Genomic DNA, 17,500 nt, shown 5'->3' on the forward strand with positions numbered 1-17,500 from the left:
CAAAAAAGTTAGGTTAGGTTAGGTTAGGTAGGTTAGGTCGTCGAAAAACAATTAATTCATGAAAACTTGGCTTATTAGGCAAATCGGGCCTTGCATAGTAGGCTGAGAAGTGCATTCTGGCTACTAGGTACGACATATATATATATATATATATATATATATATATATATATATATATATATATATATATATATATATATATATATATATATATATATATATATATATATATATATATATGTCGTACCTAGTAGCCAGAACGCACTTCTCTGCCTACTATGCAAGGCCCGATTTGCCTAATAAGTCAAGTTTTCATGAATTAATTGTTTTTCGACTACCTAACCTACCTAACCTAACCTAACCTAACTTTTTCGGCCACCTAACCTAACCTAACCTATAGAGATAGGTTAGGTTAGGTAGGGTTGGTTAGGTTCGGTCATATATCTACGTTAATTTTACTCAAATAAAAAGAAATTAACCTCATACATAATGAAATGGGTAGCTTTATCATTTCACAAGAAAAAAAATTGAGAAAATATATTAATTCAGGAAAACTTGGCTTATTAGGCAAATCGGGCCTTGTATAGTTGGCTGAGAAGTGCGTTCTGGCTACTAGGTACGACATATATATATATATATATATATATATATATATATATATATATATATATATATATATATATATATATATAACTGAAAACTCACACCCCAGAAGTGACTCGAACCCATACTCCCAGAAGCAACGCATCTGGTATGTACAAGACGCCTTAATCCACTTGACCATCACGACCGGACATAATGAGGTGATAGCCGAGGCTATTTGAACCACCCCACCGCCGGCACTCGGATAGTTATCTTGGGCATAGCATTTTACCAAATCACCTCATTCTTTGGGGCAACACGTGAGGAACACAAAAGACCTCATTATGTCCGGTCGTGATGGTCAAGTGGATTAAGGCGTCTTGTACATACCAGATGCGTTGCTTCTGGGAGTATGGGTTCGAGTCACTTCTGGGGTGTGAGTTTTCAGTTGCATATGTCCTGGGGACCATTCAGGCTTGTTCGCATATATATATATATATATATATATATATATATATATATATATATATATATATATATATATATATATATGTCGTACCTAATAGCCAGAACGCACTTCTCAGAGTACTATGCAAGGCCCGATTTGCCTAATAAGCAAAGTTTTCATGAATTAATTGTTTTTCGTCTACCTAACCTACCTAACCTAACCTAACCTAACATTTTCGGCTACCTAACCTAACCTAACCTATAAAGATAGGTTAGGTTAGGTTAGGTAGGGTTGGTTAGGTTCGGTCATATATCTACGTTAATTTTAACTCCAATAAAAAAAAATTGACCTCATACATAATGAAATGGGTAGCTTTATCATTTCATAAGAAAAAAATTAGAGAAAATATATTAATTCAGGGAAACTTGGCTTATTAGGCAAATCGGGCCTTGCATAGTAGGCTGAGAAGTGAGTTCTGGCTACTAGGTACGACATATATATATATATATATATATATATATATATATGTCGTACCTAGTAGCCAGAACTCACTTCTCAGCCTACTATTCAAGGCCCGATTTGCCTAATAAGCCAAGTTTTCCTGAATTAATATATTTACTATAATTTTTTTCTTATGAAATGATAAAGCAACCCTTTTCTCTATGTATGAGGTCAATTTTTTTTTATTGGAGTTAAAATTAACGTAGATATATGACCGAACCTAACCAACCCTACCTAACCTAACCTAACCTATATTTATAGGTAAGGTTAGGTTAGGTAGCCAAAAAAAGCTAGGTTAGGTTAGGTTAGGTAGGTTAGGTAGACGAAAAAACATTAATTCATGAAAACTTGGCTTATTAGGCAAATCGGGCCTTGAATAGTAGGCTGAGAAGTGCGTTCTGGCTATTAGGTACGACATATATATATATATATATATATATATATATATATATATATATATATATGTCGTACCTAACAGCCAGAATGCACTTCTCAGCCTACAATGCAAGGCCCGATTTGCCTAATAAGCCAAGTTTTCCTGAATTAATATATTTTCTCTAGTTTTTTTCTTATGAAATGATAAAGTTACCCATTTCATTATGTATAGGGTCAATTTTTTTTTATTGGAGTTAAAATTAACGTAGATATATGACCGAACCTAACCAACCCTACCTAACCTAACCTAACCTATCTTTATAGGTTAGGTTAGGTTAGGTAGCAGAAAAAGTTAGGTTAGGTTAGGTTAGGTAGGTTAGGTCGTCGAAAAACAATTAGTTCATGAAAACTTGGCTTATTAGGCAAATCGGGCCTTGCATAGTAGGCTGAGAAGTGCGTTCTGGCTATTAGGTACGACATATATATATATATATATACATATATATATATATATGTCGTACCTAATAGCCAGAACTCACTTTTCAGCCTACTATTCAAGGCCCGATTTGCCTAATAAGCCAAGTTTTCCTGAATTAAAATATTTACTATAATTTTTTTCTTATGAAATGATAAAGCAACCCTTTTCTCTATGTATGAGGTCAATTTTTTTTTATTGGAGTTAAAATTAACGTAGATATATGACCGAACCTAACCAACCCTACCTAACCTAACCTAACCTATATTTATAGGTAAGGTTAAGTTAGGTAGCCAAAAAAAGCTAGGTTAAGTTAGGTTAGGTAGGTTAGGTAGACGAAAAAACATTAATTCATGAAAACTTGGCTTATTAGGCAAATCGGGCCTTGAATAGTAGGCTGAGAAGTGCGTTCTGGCTATTAGGTACGACATATGTATATATATATATATATATATATATATATATATATATATATATATATATATATATATATATATATATATATATATATATATATATATATATATTAATATATTTTGGTAGCAGTCTTTCCTGTAGACATATATTATTAAATATGACCGAAAAAGTATGATTAATAATTCTAACACGAATTTTTTCAATATTTCTTATGGTTCTTTTCACTGTCGATGGTAATTGAAAAATCAATTCTCCAAAATTCATTTTTATTTCTAGTCTGACGCGACACTTGAACGCGTTTCGTAATAACTTATTACATTTTTAAAGACTTTAGTTTACACACACACAACTATAACCAACAAACACTAAACGGAGTTTAAACAGCTTTGATTTTATACCTGCATTTGGGTGAGGTGATATGTTACAACAGTTTTGGATGAGGTGAAAACAAACTTTCAACACAAGACAGAACATGAAACAATGGGTATAATATTTTGCAAGTTTAAGGGAAGAATGGAAGTAACTGCAAAGGGCCTATTGGCCCATATTTCTTGATGCTTCTATATTGGTGCGGAGTCTTGAAGTGGGTAGAATATAGTTGTGCATTAATTGGCTGTTGATTGCTGGTGTCGACTTCTTAATGTGTAGTGCCTCGCAGATATCAAGCCGCCTGCTATCGCTGTATTTATCAATGATTTCCGTGTTTTTTGTTAAGACTTCTCTGGTGATGGTCTGGTTGTGGGAAGAGATTATATGTTCCATAATGGAGCCCTGTTGCTTATGCATCGTTAATCGCCTGGAAAGAGATGTTGTTGTCTTGCCTATATACTGAATTCTTTGAGGCTTACAGTCCCCAAGTGGGCATTTGAAGGCATAGACGACATTGGTCTCTTTTAAAGCGTTCTGCTTTGTGTCTGGAGAGTTTCTCATGAGTAGATTGGCCGATTTCTTTGTTTTGTTTGTGTATGTGTGTGTGTGTGTGTGTGTGTACTCACCTAGTTGTGTTTGCGGGGGTTGAGCTCTGGCTCTTTGGTCCCGCCTCTCAACCGTCAATCAACAGGTGTACAGATTCCTGAGCCTATTGGGCTCTATCATATCTACACTTGAAACTGTGTATGGAGTCAGCCTCCACCACATCACTTCCTAATGCATTCCATTTGTCAACCACTCTGACACTAAAAAAGTTCTTTCTAATATCTCTGTGGCTCATTTGGGCACTCAGTTTCCACCTGTGTCCCCTTGTGCGTGTTCCCCTTGTGTTAAATAGACTGTCTTTATCTACCCTATCAATTCCCTTCAGAATCTTGAATGTGGTGATCATGTCCTCCCTAACTCTTCTGTCTTCCAGCGAAGTGAGGTTTAATTCCCGTTGTCTCTCCTTGTAGCTCATACCCCTCACCTCGGGTACTAGTCTGGTGGCAAACCTTTGAACCTTTTCCAGTTTAGTCTTATCCTTGACTAGATATGGACTCCATGCTGGGGCTGCATACTCCAGGATTGGCCTGACATATGTGGTATACAAAGTTTTGAATGATTCTTTACACAAGTTTCTGAATGCCGTTCGTATGTTGGCCAGCCTGGCATATGCCGCTGATGTTGTCCACTTGATATGTGCTGCAGGAGACAGGTCTGGCGTGATATCAACCCCCAAGTCTTTTTCCTTCTCTGAGTCCTGAAGAATTTCCTCTCCCAGATGATACCTTGTATGTGGCCTCCTGCTCCCTACACCTATCTTCATTACATTACATTTGATTGGGTTAAACTCTAACAACCATTTGTTCAACCATTCCTTCAGCTTGTCTAGGTCTTCTTGAAGCCTCAAACAGTCCTCTTCTGTTTTAATCCTTCTCATAATTTTAGCATCGTCCACAAACATTGAGAGAAATGAATCGATACCCTCCGGGAGATCATTTACATATATCAGAAACAAGATAGGACCGAGTACAGAGCCCTGTGGGATTCCACTGGTGACTTCACGCCAATCGGAGGTCTCACCCCTCACCGTAACTCTCTGCTTCCTATTGCTTAGGTACTCGCTTATCCACTGGAGCACCTTACCAGCTATACCTGCCTGTCTCTCCAGCTTATGTAACAGCCTCTTATGCGGTACTGTGTCAAAGGCTTTCCGACAATCCAAGAAAATGCAGTCCGCCCAGCACTCTCTTTCTTGCTTAATCTTTGTCACCTGATCATAGAATTCTATCAAGCCTGTAAGGCAAGATTTACCCTCCCTGAAACCATGTTGGCGATTTGTCACGAAGTCCCTTCTCTCCAGATGTGTTACTAGGTTTTTTCTCACGATCTTCTCCATCACCTTGCATGGTATACAAGTCAAGGACACTGGCCTGTAGTTCAGTGCCTCTTGCCTGTCGCCCTTTTTGTATATTGGGACCACATTCGCCGTCTTCCATATTTCTGGTAGGTCTCCTGTCTCCAGTGACTTACTATACACTATGGAGAGTGGCAAGCAAAGTACCTCTGCACACTCTTTCAGTATCCATGGTGAGATCCCATCTGGACCAACAGCCTTCCTAACATCCAGATCCAGCAGGTGTCTCTTGACCTCCTCTCTCGTAATTTCGAACTCTTCCAAGGCCGCCTGGTTTACCTCCCTTTCTCCTAGCACAGTGACCTCACCTTGTTCTATTGTAAAGACCTCCTGGAACCTCTTGTTGAGTTCTTCACACACCTCTCTGTCATTCTGTGTATACCTGTCCTCGCCTGTTCGTAGTTTCAATACCTGTTCTTTCACTGTTGTTTTCCTTCTGATGTGACTGTGGAGTAGCTTTGGTTCGGTCTTGACTTTGTTTGCTATATCATTTTCAAAACTTTTCTCTGCTTCTCTTCTCACCCTGACGTACTCATTCCTGGTTCTCTGGTATCTCTCTCTGCTTTCTGGTGTTCTGTTATTCCGGAAGTTCCTCCATGCCCTTTTGTTCAGTTTCTTCGCTTCCATTCATGCCCTATTATACCATGGATTCTTTTGTTGCTTCTCGGATTTTTCCCTTTGGGCCGGGATGAACCTGTTTACTGCCTCCTGACACTTTTGGGAAACATAGTCCATCATACCCTGTACAGACTTATCTCTGAGGTCTGTGTCCCAAGGTATTTCACTTAGGAAACTTCTCATCTGTTCATAATTCCCCTTTCGGTATGCCAGCCTTTTGATTCCTAGTTCTTTTTTGGGGGAGATAAGTCCTAGCTCTAGCAGGTACTCAAAGTTCAATACACTGTCGTCACTCATTCCCAAGGGCGCTTCCATCTTAATTTCCCTTATATCCCATTCATTTAGGGTAAATATCAAATCAAGCATTGCTGGTTCATCTTCTCCTCTCATTCTTGTTGGTTCTTTGATGTGCTGGCTTAGAAAGTTTCTTGTTGCCACGTTCAGCAGCTACTCCCACAATTAGTAGTCCAGATCCATTCCTGCTAGCAACAGAAGCTGCTCTTTCTATTATGTTAATGGTGGCCATGTTGTTTCTATCATATTCCTGTCTAGGTCTTCTGTCATTTGGTGGTGGATTATATATGACTACGACTATAATTTTTTTCCCTCCATTTGTTACGGTACCTGCTATGTAGTCACTGAAACCTTCACAGCCCTGAATATCCACCTCCTCAAAATCCCAGACTTTTCTTACCAGCAGAGCTACACCACCCCCACCTCTTCCTTCCCTCTCTATAGTACATAATAGTTCTGTGGGAACACTGCATTTGTTATCGTTTTCGTGAGCTTTGTTTCTGTGAGGGCTATTATGTCTGGGTTTTCCTCTAGTACCCGTTCTCCAAGCTCATTTGCTTTATTTGTAATTCCATCTATGTTAGTGTACATCGCTTTGAGGCTCACTTTCTTCTGTCCCTTCTCAAATCGCCTTCTTGGTGAGTGTTCTGCTGGTGGGGGAGGCTGTTCCATGGGTGTGAGGACCTGTGAGGTGGATAACAAGGTCTCAGAGGATACTGGGATGAGGGGCGGGGGATTCAGTGAAGGGGGAGGGACAGGAAGGGTATGGGGTGAAAGGGGAGGGAGGACGGGAAGGAATGGGGGGGAGGGAGGACTCAGGAGGAGGAGAGGGGTAGAAGGGTGGGGATTGGGTGTGGGGGGAGGGAGATTTGGCTGAATATTCGAGTGGTGGCAGGGAGGGTTTGGGGTAGGGGGGTTTTCTATGCAGAGGAGGGTGGCGGGGTTGTCCTCCCTTCTGGTGTTACTGGGTAGCTGGTTGTGGGTTCCCCCCTCGCTTCTGGGGGTGTTGTGTTGGGAGCTGTGACTTCCTGGTTTTCCCCTCTCGCCCTGCGCCTCTTCCTTGCTTCTGCCGCCACAGCTCTCTCCTCCCTTGTCATGTCTCTCTGGAGGAATACATTTTTGAATTTTCCCATGTTTTCAGGGAGCTCTTCCTTGATAGGATCTTCTCGGTTGTGCTCTCGTTTGCAAACACTATCTTTATCTTTCGGTCTCGGTCTTTGTTGTACCAACCTAGCCTGAAAACCTTCTCAATGCTATGCTCAGCCCCTTCCATGTCTAGTGCTTTAGTACTTCATTCACTGCTGCTGTGTCCTTGTCATTCCACTCTGTCCTATTAGAGCCTTCCTGCTCTTTAATACCCAAAGCAACCACTGATCTGTTCCTTTCCAGCAGTTGGCTAGTGGAGCGTGCCGCCTTCTGTGAGGTGGCTGCTTTCATGGTCACCTCCATCACTGCAGTCATTACTTCAGAGTTATTTTTTTTAGTATTTCCGCAAATGTTGCTTTTATTGTGGCATTCTCATCCAAAAAACTATTATCACCTTCTCCCTGGATGGTTTTCTGATTCTCAGCCTCGATACCATTCTCTTTGAGGGCTCTAATCTCCTCCTTTGCTGCTGTCAGCTCTCTTTTCAGGCTGCTTATTTCATTCTTCATTTCCTGCATCATTTCTTGTATCTCACTCTTGATGTCCTCCAGAAACTGGGCGAACATTTCCTTCATTTCGTCCCCTTAGCTCTTCCTTGTTCCCCTGGTACCTCTGGCTGCCATGCTTGCCCCTGTTCCTATAGTTGTGCCGTGATAGGATTTATCAGGAGGGCAGAGCGGGATGGGGGAGGGAGAGAGAGAGAGAGAGAGAGGAAGAGAGAGAGACAGGGAGTGATAAAGGGAGAGATAAATGGGTGGGTGCGGGCGATCCGACCCTTCCACTGAAGTGAGAAGAAAGTAGAAGGGGAGGGGGGAGGAGATGGAGAGAGAGGCGGGAGGGAGAGAGAGAGAGCGAGAGAGAGAGGAGAGGGAGAGAGATGGAGAGGGAGAGAGGGGGGGAGGTGTGTGTGTATGTGTGTGTGTGTGTGTGTGTGTGTGTGTGTGTGTGTGTGTGTGTGTGTGTGTGTGTGTGTGTGTGTGTGTGTGTGTGTGTGTGTGTGTGTGTGTGTGTGTGTGTGTGTGTGTGTGTGTGTGTGGGCAGAGAGGGAGGGAGGGAGGGAGGGAGGGAGGGAGGGAGGGAGGGAGGGAGAGAGAGAGAGAGAGAGAGAGAGAGAGAGAGAGAGAGAGAGAGAGAGAGAGAGAGAGAGAGAGAGAGAGAGAGAGAGAGAGAGAGAGAGAGAGAGAGAGAGAGAGAGAGAGAGAGAGAGAGAGAGAGAGAGAGAGAGAGAGAGAGAGAGAGAGAGAGAGAGAGAGGGAGGGAGTTAGTGGGAGAGAGAGAGAGTGGGAGAGAGATAGAGAGTGGGAGAGAGAGAGAGTGGGAGAGAGGGAGTGGGAGAGGGAGAGAGGGGGGAGAGAGTGGGGAGGGGAAGAGTGTGTGTATGGGGGGATGCGGGGGACTGGGGGTGGGGGGGGGGCGGAGATGGCGACCAGGTCAGGTCAGGTCAGATGGGGGGGTTAAGAGGGGGAGGGGATAGTAAGGTCCTATCCCCTGATCCCAGGTGTTAATGCCTTTTCCCCTGCCTGAACGTTTGTGTGTGTGTGTGTGCGTGTGTGTGTGTGTCTGTTTTAGCGTGTGTACGCTTGTGTGTGTGCATACGTACGTGGGCGGGCGTGCGTGTATACCTAAATGAGCCACCCTGAGATTTTTAAATATATATGATATTCTGAACAAGAATTTGATATTTTACCTCAATCTGTACACCTTAAATTCAAATTCAAATTCAAATGTTTATTAAGGTAAGGTACATACATACAAGAGATTTTACAAAGAGTGATGGATTTATAGATAGGGCTAGTACATACAATGCCTAAAGCCACTATTACGCCAAGCGTTTCGGGCATGAAAAACTTAAATGACTAAAGCTTAATACTAATTGAGCATAAAGAGTAAAATGAAAACATGGAATGAAACCATAGCTGAAAAAGCAGCACAAATACAATTCTGTCAACAAACAGTGCTCTTTAAAAAAAAAACAGACATTGGTTGACAATAGAGGGGTAAGGTAGGTTACAGGGAATTTAATAGGTAGTGCTTCGTTTTTATCTTAAACTGGTTGAGAGAGGTACAGGCTTTAACATGGTTGGGAAGGTCATTCCACAATCTGGGTCCCTTGATTTGTAGAGCATTTCTAGTTTGATTAAGTCGTACTCTAGGAATATCAAAACTGTATTTATTTCTGGTGTAGTGCTCATGGGTTCTGTTACAACCTTCTATGAAGCTTTTGAGGTCATGATTGGCATTTCAGTTTAGCGTTTTATATATGTATAATACACATGAGAGAATGTGCAGTGACTTAATGTCTAACATATTCAGAGATTTGAGTAGGGGTACCGAGTGATGTCTGGGGCCAGAGTTGGATATTGTCCTAATAGCAGCTTTGTGTTGAGTAATTAGAGGACGTAAATAATTTTGGGTAGTAGAGCCCCAAGCACAAATACCATACCTGATTACCAATACCTGATTAATTGACCAGAGAGGGGGGGACATACCAGACTCCTCCCGCTCACACAACCAGATGAGTAAGGACGATGTATGATGACGATTGTTATCCGTCGTTGTCTCCCACTAGGTGATTCACTAAGTGCTAGTAGATTGATGAGGTCGGTTCTTCTTTGTCTACACACAGCTCTGGAGTCAGTCACTGTATCGTTGTGTGACAGTTCACTAATTTACTGTACCCCCTGATCACAGCCACCACTCAACAACACAGTCAGGTAGTTCCACGGTGGGTCGTCCCACCCGGTCAGGTCCCACACTTACATGCACCGGTGAAGCCACTAGCTCCACTTTGGTTTCTTCGTCAAATCTTCGCACTATCGCTAGCGATATGACTGTGCTATGTTGCACCCTGCTAGCTACACACTGCGAGAGGCCAAATACTATGATCTAGCCTCTATACTCCTTCAATGTTCCGAGAAATTGACGAATTTCCGCGGACCTCACTAATCGTGTGTGTCCCCCTACCGGCTCACGGCTAATGTGTGTGTATGTATAGTATAGTGCCTTTGCAATAATATACCAATGTGTATATTTTCATAACCCATTTTATATTATTGAAATATAAATAACTATATTGTGAATGCAAGTCAATGTTTACATGCTAAATCAAAGTTGCCAGATTCAGAGGTAGGGTGTCAAATTTCAGTCTATATAGTGGATAATTGATTTTCCTTAATGAATTTGTTATACATGTATTATACATTTGTTCTACATACATATTGAGGTTGTAGAGTAAAACTAACTGCAAACTACTTGAACTAACTTTCAGATGCCAGTACAGTGGCCAGTCCTCATGTACCTAGTAATCCTTGTTTCTTTATTGTGTATTGTTATTATTATTATGTATTATTCTAATCTGCTTTTGTGTCAAAATTTCTTCAATGTACCTGTAAACATTTGTTGACAATTTTACTGTAATTAGTCTACGTAAAATTATCTGTACCTGTAAAGAAAAGCTGTAAAGTACCTGTAAACATTTTTTATAAATTTTACTGTCAATTTATTTAAAATTTTCTGTTAGTTTAAGGACTTGCCCGAAACACTATGCGTGCTAGTGGCTTTACAAGAATCTAAATTCAACTTCATTTCTATATTCTGTGTTAACGCCTAATGTACCTTCTTGTATATTACTATAAATAAATAAATAAATGCAGTATTCTCTGTGGTTACAGTGTCAGTTGGGGGTTAATGGGCCAGGCCGGGCTTGCCTGTGGCCCACATCTGGCCAAATATCACCCTTATAGCTGACTAGTTGGTATAACAGCTTTCTTTATTATGCACCCCATACCCATCCCGTGGGCGGTTGTGTAAAGGATTACAGAGGCACATCTAAACTCTCTAGTTCGTTCAGCTAAGCCAATAACAATCTTTTGAAGCTAGCTACAAAATTATTAATGGTATATATACATGTACACATGCATACATCTACATACCCATGTGTATACATATATACATACATATTTAATCACCCACACAAATACACACATCAATAATCTTTTGTGTCACAAGTGATTCAACAAGAGGCTCACAATAGTCACTATACAAGGCACTTTACATCTATGGTGAGTCACACAGTTACTAGTCTTGCTCCACACCCACCCATCTGGGCGACAGCTTTACAGTCATGTGCTCCACACCCACCCAACTGGGCGGCAGCTTTACAGTCATGTGCTCCACACCCACCCAACTGGGCGGCAGCTTTACAGTCATGTGCTCCACACCCACCCAACTGAGCAGCAGCTTTACAGTCATGTGCTCCACACCCACCCAACTGGACGGCAGCTTGACAGTCATGTGCTCCACACCCACCCAACTGGGCGGCAGCTTTACAGTCATGTGCTCCACACCCACCCAACTGGGCGGCAGCTTTACAGTCATGTGCTCCACACCCACCTAACTGGGCGGCAGCTTTACAGTCATGTGCTCCACACCCACCCAACTGGGCGGCAGCTTTACAGTCATTTGCTCCACACCCACCCAACTGGGCGGCAGCTTTACAGTCATGTGCTCCACACCCACCCAACTGGGCGGCAGCTTTACGGTCATGTACTCCACCCCCACCCAACTGGGCGGCAGCTTTACAGTCATGTGCTGCACACCCACCCAACTGGGCGGCAACTTTACAGTCATGTGCTCCACACCCACCCAACTGGGCGGCAGCTTTACAGTCATGTGCTGCACACCCACCCAACTGGGCAGCAACTTTACAGTCATATGCTCCACACCCACCCAACTGGGCGGCAGCTTTACAGTCATGTGCTGCACACTCACCCAACTGGGCGGCAGCTTTACAGTCATGTGCTCCACACCCACCCAACTGGGCGGCAGCTTTACAGTCAGGTCCATGCATTACCTACAGTAAGCAAATTTTGGATACTTCGCTAAGATTTCGGGCAGCACATCATTATGAATGAAGTACTTACACATTTCTTGGACACTATTGATGGTGTTATCTCTAAATTCCGCGATTTTTTTCACATTCCATTATATAATGACGATCTTGCGTCGCAATTAGCATACATAATTCTTTACTTTTGTCTTGTGTATTAAAGTGACTTAAATTTTATAAGTTAATTTCCTGCAGTATATGATAGAGTGCAACTAAGGTAACATTGCAACTTTACAGGAAAACTTTAAATCATAAATTTCTTATTTCTTGATTCTTACACTCGAAATATTGTTACATTCAACGTTTGAAAACAAAGTTTATATCTGTATTTTTTAATAAAATATAAAACATTAATGTTTATCAACGCATCTCTGTGAGTTTTTTAGTTAGTTTAGTTCATATATTATGCACCCCATACCCATCTTGTGGACGGTAGTGGAAAGGGTTACAGAAGCACAGAATGGGCTCAGGGTTTTATTGGGTGAACCATAGATGTGTGGCTCCTCTTGCATGATAGTATGATGATAGATGGAATTACTGGTGTCAATTTCACTTTGCCTCAGATCTACAAGATTTTGTTGAAGTTCTCGGTGTACTGCTGCTCTCAAATTGCTCATTGACAATCCAAGGTTACACTCAACATCTCCTTTAAAGGCAGATTCGTTGGCTAACTTATCAGCTCTATCATTCATTCGGAGGCCAACATGAGATGGAGACCACATGAAATGGACTCTGTTACCATCCTTAATAATTTTGTTGTATTTGTGTCTAGCTTCGGACACGAGCATGTTACAGTTATGTGTTAAAGAGTTGAGAGCAATTAAGGATGATAAGGAGTCACTGACAATTATTGTATCAAGTTTGGAGACTTGTACACATTTCAGTGCAAGAAGCAAGGCAAATAGTTCGGTCTGAAGGGTAGAGGCCCAGTTGTTCATACGGACTCCCCACTCAAAGTACAAGCCATCGCCCATTGTCAGTACAACTGCACCCGTGGGGCGGTGTAGGGAACCATCAGTGTATATGATTTGAGAGAGAGAATGCTCTGTGGACAGAGCATCAATATGGCTTAAGGCATTGATCTTTGCCTCAAGACGAAGCTTGGGCTGCCCTCTAATTTGTTTCTTGGGTGGAAAGGGAGGGATTAAAATTGGAAAGGGTTAACCTCCCACGGTGCAGGAAAGTGTCGTTGTTGTTTCTCTTGGTACAAATTATAAAGCTGATACATTTTGAGTTCAGTTCCAGTTTTAGTTATCCATTTGGAACAATGCTGACCTTCAATAAAGAAATTCTGGAGGGCTTCTGTGCAAGGGTTAGGATGAGTTAGCCTAAGCATTTTTATACCAATTTAACAGTTAATTTCAGTAACACGATCAACAACAGCGTGTTTATTAAGATATTAAATAAGGTAGGACTGTGGACATCTCCCTGCGGGGTGCCTAGTTATCCATTGATGGATAACTTAGGCACCCCCTGCAGAGTGCCTAAGTTATCCATCCTTAGCTGGACCATCTCTGTGAATTACATAATTTATCAGTATTGTGCAGCCTGTGATCCCCGCCTGGCTAGATACTGATACCTAGGTAATTGTAAACATATGTAGTTTCACTTGGGCTTTAAATATGTCTATGGTAAAGTATTTAAAATGAAGCTTGTGTTTCCGTCTTTCTTAAGACATATAAAACATTTTTGTTTTTTAACGAATTTACGTGAAATAAACATTGATGTGAGAGAGAGAGAGTAGCTCCGTCGATCGATCAAATATCTTCGGTTTTACTTAAAATATTTGTCTGGTAGATATCTTACATATAGTTCCCATTTCTGTCTTTATACTGATTAATAATTTTGGTTTAATAAGTTATCAAGATGTTTTCAACGATATTCTTCCTACGTTCGTCTACTCCAACATGGGGTGACCATTTTGAAAACGCGATACATTGGTTAACCCAACTGATACTTGGGTCTGTTTCCATTATTTTTCAGAACGCTTTAGTGCATATATAAATTTTTGGAGTTATAAATTTCCAATTTAAGTGGGTAATTACTTAAAATTACAATTATTATTTACCCTGTATTTAGGTTAATGGTGCATAGGCAATATGCCTCCTTCATCACTATTAAGACCAAACTAAACTAAGTCCAAACTTTGGACTAAAAACCAAAGTTGGGAACATTAGTGAAATACCATCATGGTATTCAAGAGTACCTCCCATGCCCTTGCACCACCCATAGCTTTGCTGTGGGTGGTGCAACCCTTGCTCAGCCCTTGACAAAACCCAGCAAACATTTTCATGTTTTTAAAACATCCTAAAAACGACATTTCATTGTTTTCAGCACGTTTATAATTACGTTTAGAAAAGGTTTTTTGAGAACTTTTATATACAACCTTAGAACGTAAATAATTAACATTTCTAAAAACTTTTTTATAATCTTTTAATTACCTACATTAAAACGTTTAGGGTAAATTAGGGTATAATAATTTTTTAATTCATATCTGAAATAGAAAGGGAGAGAAAGAAAGAAGACATATCTGAGAAAGAAATGGACATCCTATATATGTATGTGCAAATTACAAATAAATAGGGTACAAAAAGAGAATTAAAATATTATATTTATTTAATTAAGAATGAGTAATACAACAAAATATATGTAATAGCTCGAAATATATAGACTATATCTATAACAGAATATAAAAGTAAAAATTTAAAAATCTATAAAAATCTATATATGCAATATGTGAACACAATAGATTTTGTGATCAAGCAGCCTGTGATTCATGTCATGCTGAGATCAGTCTGACGTTACAAGCAGTTATTGTTACTTAAAACTAAAACAAGTAAAATTTTCCGAGTATACATATAACACTATAGTTTTTCTATGACTAATAATAAAAATCTATTAATCAAAAGTTTAGGACTAATTAACTAAAAATAAAAATCTACAAGTGAATGTAAACAGTCAAGAATAATATTCATGTAGAAAGAGAAAGAAAAAGAGAGAGAGAAGGAAAGAAAGAGAAAGAAAGAAAGGGAGAAAGAGAGAGAGAAAGAAAAGAAAAAAGTCATGTATAATATTCATATTAGCACCATGCAATATAACTTAGATTAAGTAAAAATCTCAGACATTTTTAAATCAAATGAAATATGAGAGCCAGAGAGAGAGCGAGAGCCAGAGAGAGAGCGTGAGCCAGAGCCAGAGAGAGAGAGAGTCAGAGCCAGAGAGAGAGAGAGAGAGAGAGAGAGCCAGAGCCAGAGAGAGAGAGAGCCAGAGAGAGAGAGAGAGAGCCAGAGAGAAAGAGAGAGCCAGAGAGAAAGAGAGAGCCAGAGAGAGAGAGAGAGAGCCAGAGCCAGAGAGAGAGAGAGCCAGAGCCAGAGAGAGAGAGCGTGAGCCAGAGCCAGAGAGAGAGTGAGTCAGAGCTAGAGAGAGAGTCAGAGCCAGAGAGAGCCAGAGAGAGAGAGAGAGCCAGAGAGAGAGAGAGCCAGAGAGAGAGAGAGCCAGAGAGAGAGAGAGCCAGAGAGAGCGAGAGCCAGAGAGAGCGAGAGCCAGAGAGAGCGAGAGAGCCAGAGAAAGAGAGAAAGAGAGGGGGAGAGAGAGAGAGAGAGAGAGAGAGCCAGAGCCAGAGAGAGAGAGAGAGAGCCAGAGAGAAAGAGAGAGCCAGAGAGAGAGAGCCAGAGAGAGAGAGAGAGTCAGAGAGAGAGAGCCAGAGAGAGAGAGAGAGCCAGAGCCAGAGAGAGAGCCAGAGAGAGAGAGAGAGCCAGAGAGAGAGAGCGTGAGCCAGAGCCAGAGAGAGAGTGAGTCAGAGCTAGAGAGAGAGTCACAGCCAGAGAGAGAGCCAGAGAGAGCCAGAGAGAGAGCCAGAGAGAGAGAGAGCCAGAGAGCGAGAGCCAGAGAGAGCGAGAGCCAGAGAGAGCGAGAGAGCCAGAGAAAGAGAGAAAGAGAGGGGGAGAGAGAGAGAGAGAGGGCCAGAGCCAGAGAGAGAGAGCCAGAGCCAGAGAGAGAGAGAGCCAGAGAGAGAGAGAGCCAGAGCCAGAGAGAGAGAGAGAGAGAGAGCAAGAGAGCCAGAGAGAGAGCAAGAGAGCCAGAGAGAGAGCAAGAGAGCCAGAGAGAGAGCAAGAGAGCAAGAGAGAGAGCAAGAGAGCAAGAGAGAGAGCAAGAGAGAGAGAGAGCAAGAGAGCCAGAGCAAGAGAGCCAGAGAGAGAGAGCGAGAGAGAGAGAGAGAGCCAGAGAGAGAGAGCAAGAGAGCCAGAGAGAGAGAGCAAGAGAGCCAGAGAGAGCAAGAAAGAGAAAGAAAGAAAGAGAGAGAGAGAGAGAGAGAGAGAGAGAGAGAGAGAGAGAGAGAGAGAGAGAGAGAGAGAGAGAGAGAGAGAAAGAGAGAGAGAGCAAGAGAGCCAGAGAGAGAGAGCGAGAGAGAGAGAGACAGACAGACAGAGACAGAAAGACACACACACAACAAAAGAGGAGACAGAACAAAATTAAGGCAAGGAGAGAGAAGACAGAACAGAAACAACAGAGAGAGGAGAGAAATGAGAAATCATTGAAGAGAAGGGGAAGAGAAACACAAGATAAGAAAAAGATACAAGAAAAATATACAAAATAAAAATGACATAAATGAATACCACAAATATAAAAAGTAAAGGAAGAGAGAAGCTAGAAGAGACAGGAAACGAGAGGTGTTAGAAGAGAGGAGGAAAGGAGAGATTAAAAGTTAAGAAAAACAGGATAGAAACGTAAAAGAAATAAAAAAAAGGGACATTTGTGAGGAGAGAAAATAAAGAGACCAGAGAAGACCATATATCAAGAGTGTGAGGATAAAGACTTATATATTTTCTTAGTAGACATCCTCTGGCTCTTGTTGCCCCTCTTGTATACGAATTGTACTTGCAAGCTTTCCCTGAAAAGATATTAACAAAATTAATATTTAATTATTTATTTATATAAATTACACACACACAAACTTTAAATATTATATATATATATATATATATATATATATATATATATATATATATATATATATATATATATATATATATATATATATATATATATATATATATATATATATTATATATATATATATAATTTCGTAAACCTCACCCTGTAAACATTCATGTTTCTACATGTTAAACAAGCTACGAGGATGAGGGAAGGGGATGTTCCCTCCATGCTGGATATTATATTTACCAGGAAAGAGAAAGATATATTTATCATTCAGTACCTCCCTTTTCCTCCTTTCAGTACCTCCCTCCTTTTACCCAAGTGACATTGTCACTTGGGTAAAAGTGACCTTGTCTTTTTGGGAATAAAGTATGCAATGCATTATAATCTGGAAGAAAATGAGCTTGAAGCAGTTGAAAAACCTGACTTGTGGAGAGGTCATTATGGGGAACTCAGATATTTCCTTAAGGAATTTGACAAACACTTGCT

The 17,500-nt window shown here is 41.0% G+C and overlaps 1 long non-coding RNA gene across 1 annotated transcript in view; it reads right to left on the minus strand.

The window, feature by feature from the left end:
- Window positions 1-16,356: 16,356 nt before the first annotated feature.
- Window positions 16,357-17,500, minus strand: part of LOC138365131 (uncharacterized) — a 6,433-nt gene continuing 5,289 nt past the window's right edge. Inside the window, exon 4 of the long non-coding RNA XR_011228675.1 lies at window positions 16,357-16,964. This is a non-coding gene — a long non-coding RNA (uncharacterized lncRNA). The remainder of the gene's footprint in view (window positions 16,965-17,500) is intronic.

Source organism: Procambarus clarkii, chromosome 15, assembly GCF_040958095.1.
Source record: "Procambarus clarkii isolate CNS0578487 chromosome 15, FALCON_Pclarkii_2.0, whole genome shotgun sequence".
In the NCBI taxonomy this organism is placed as follows: domain Eukaryota; kingdom Metazoa; phylum Arthropoda; class Malacostraca; order Decapoda; family Cambaridae; genus Procambarus; species Procambarus clarkii.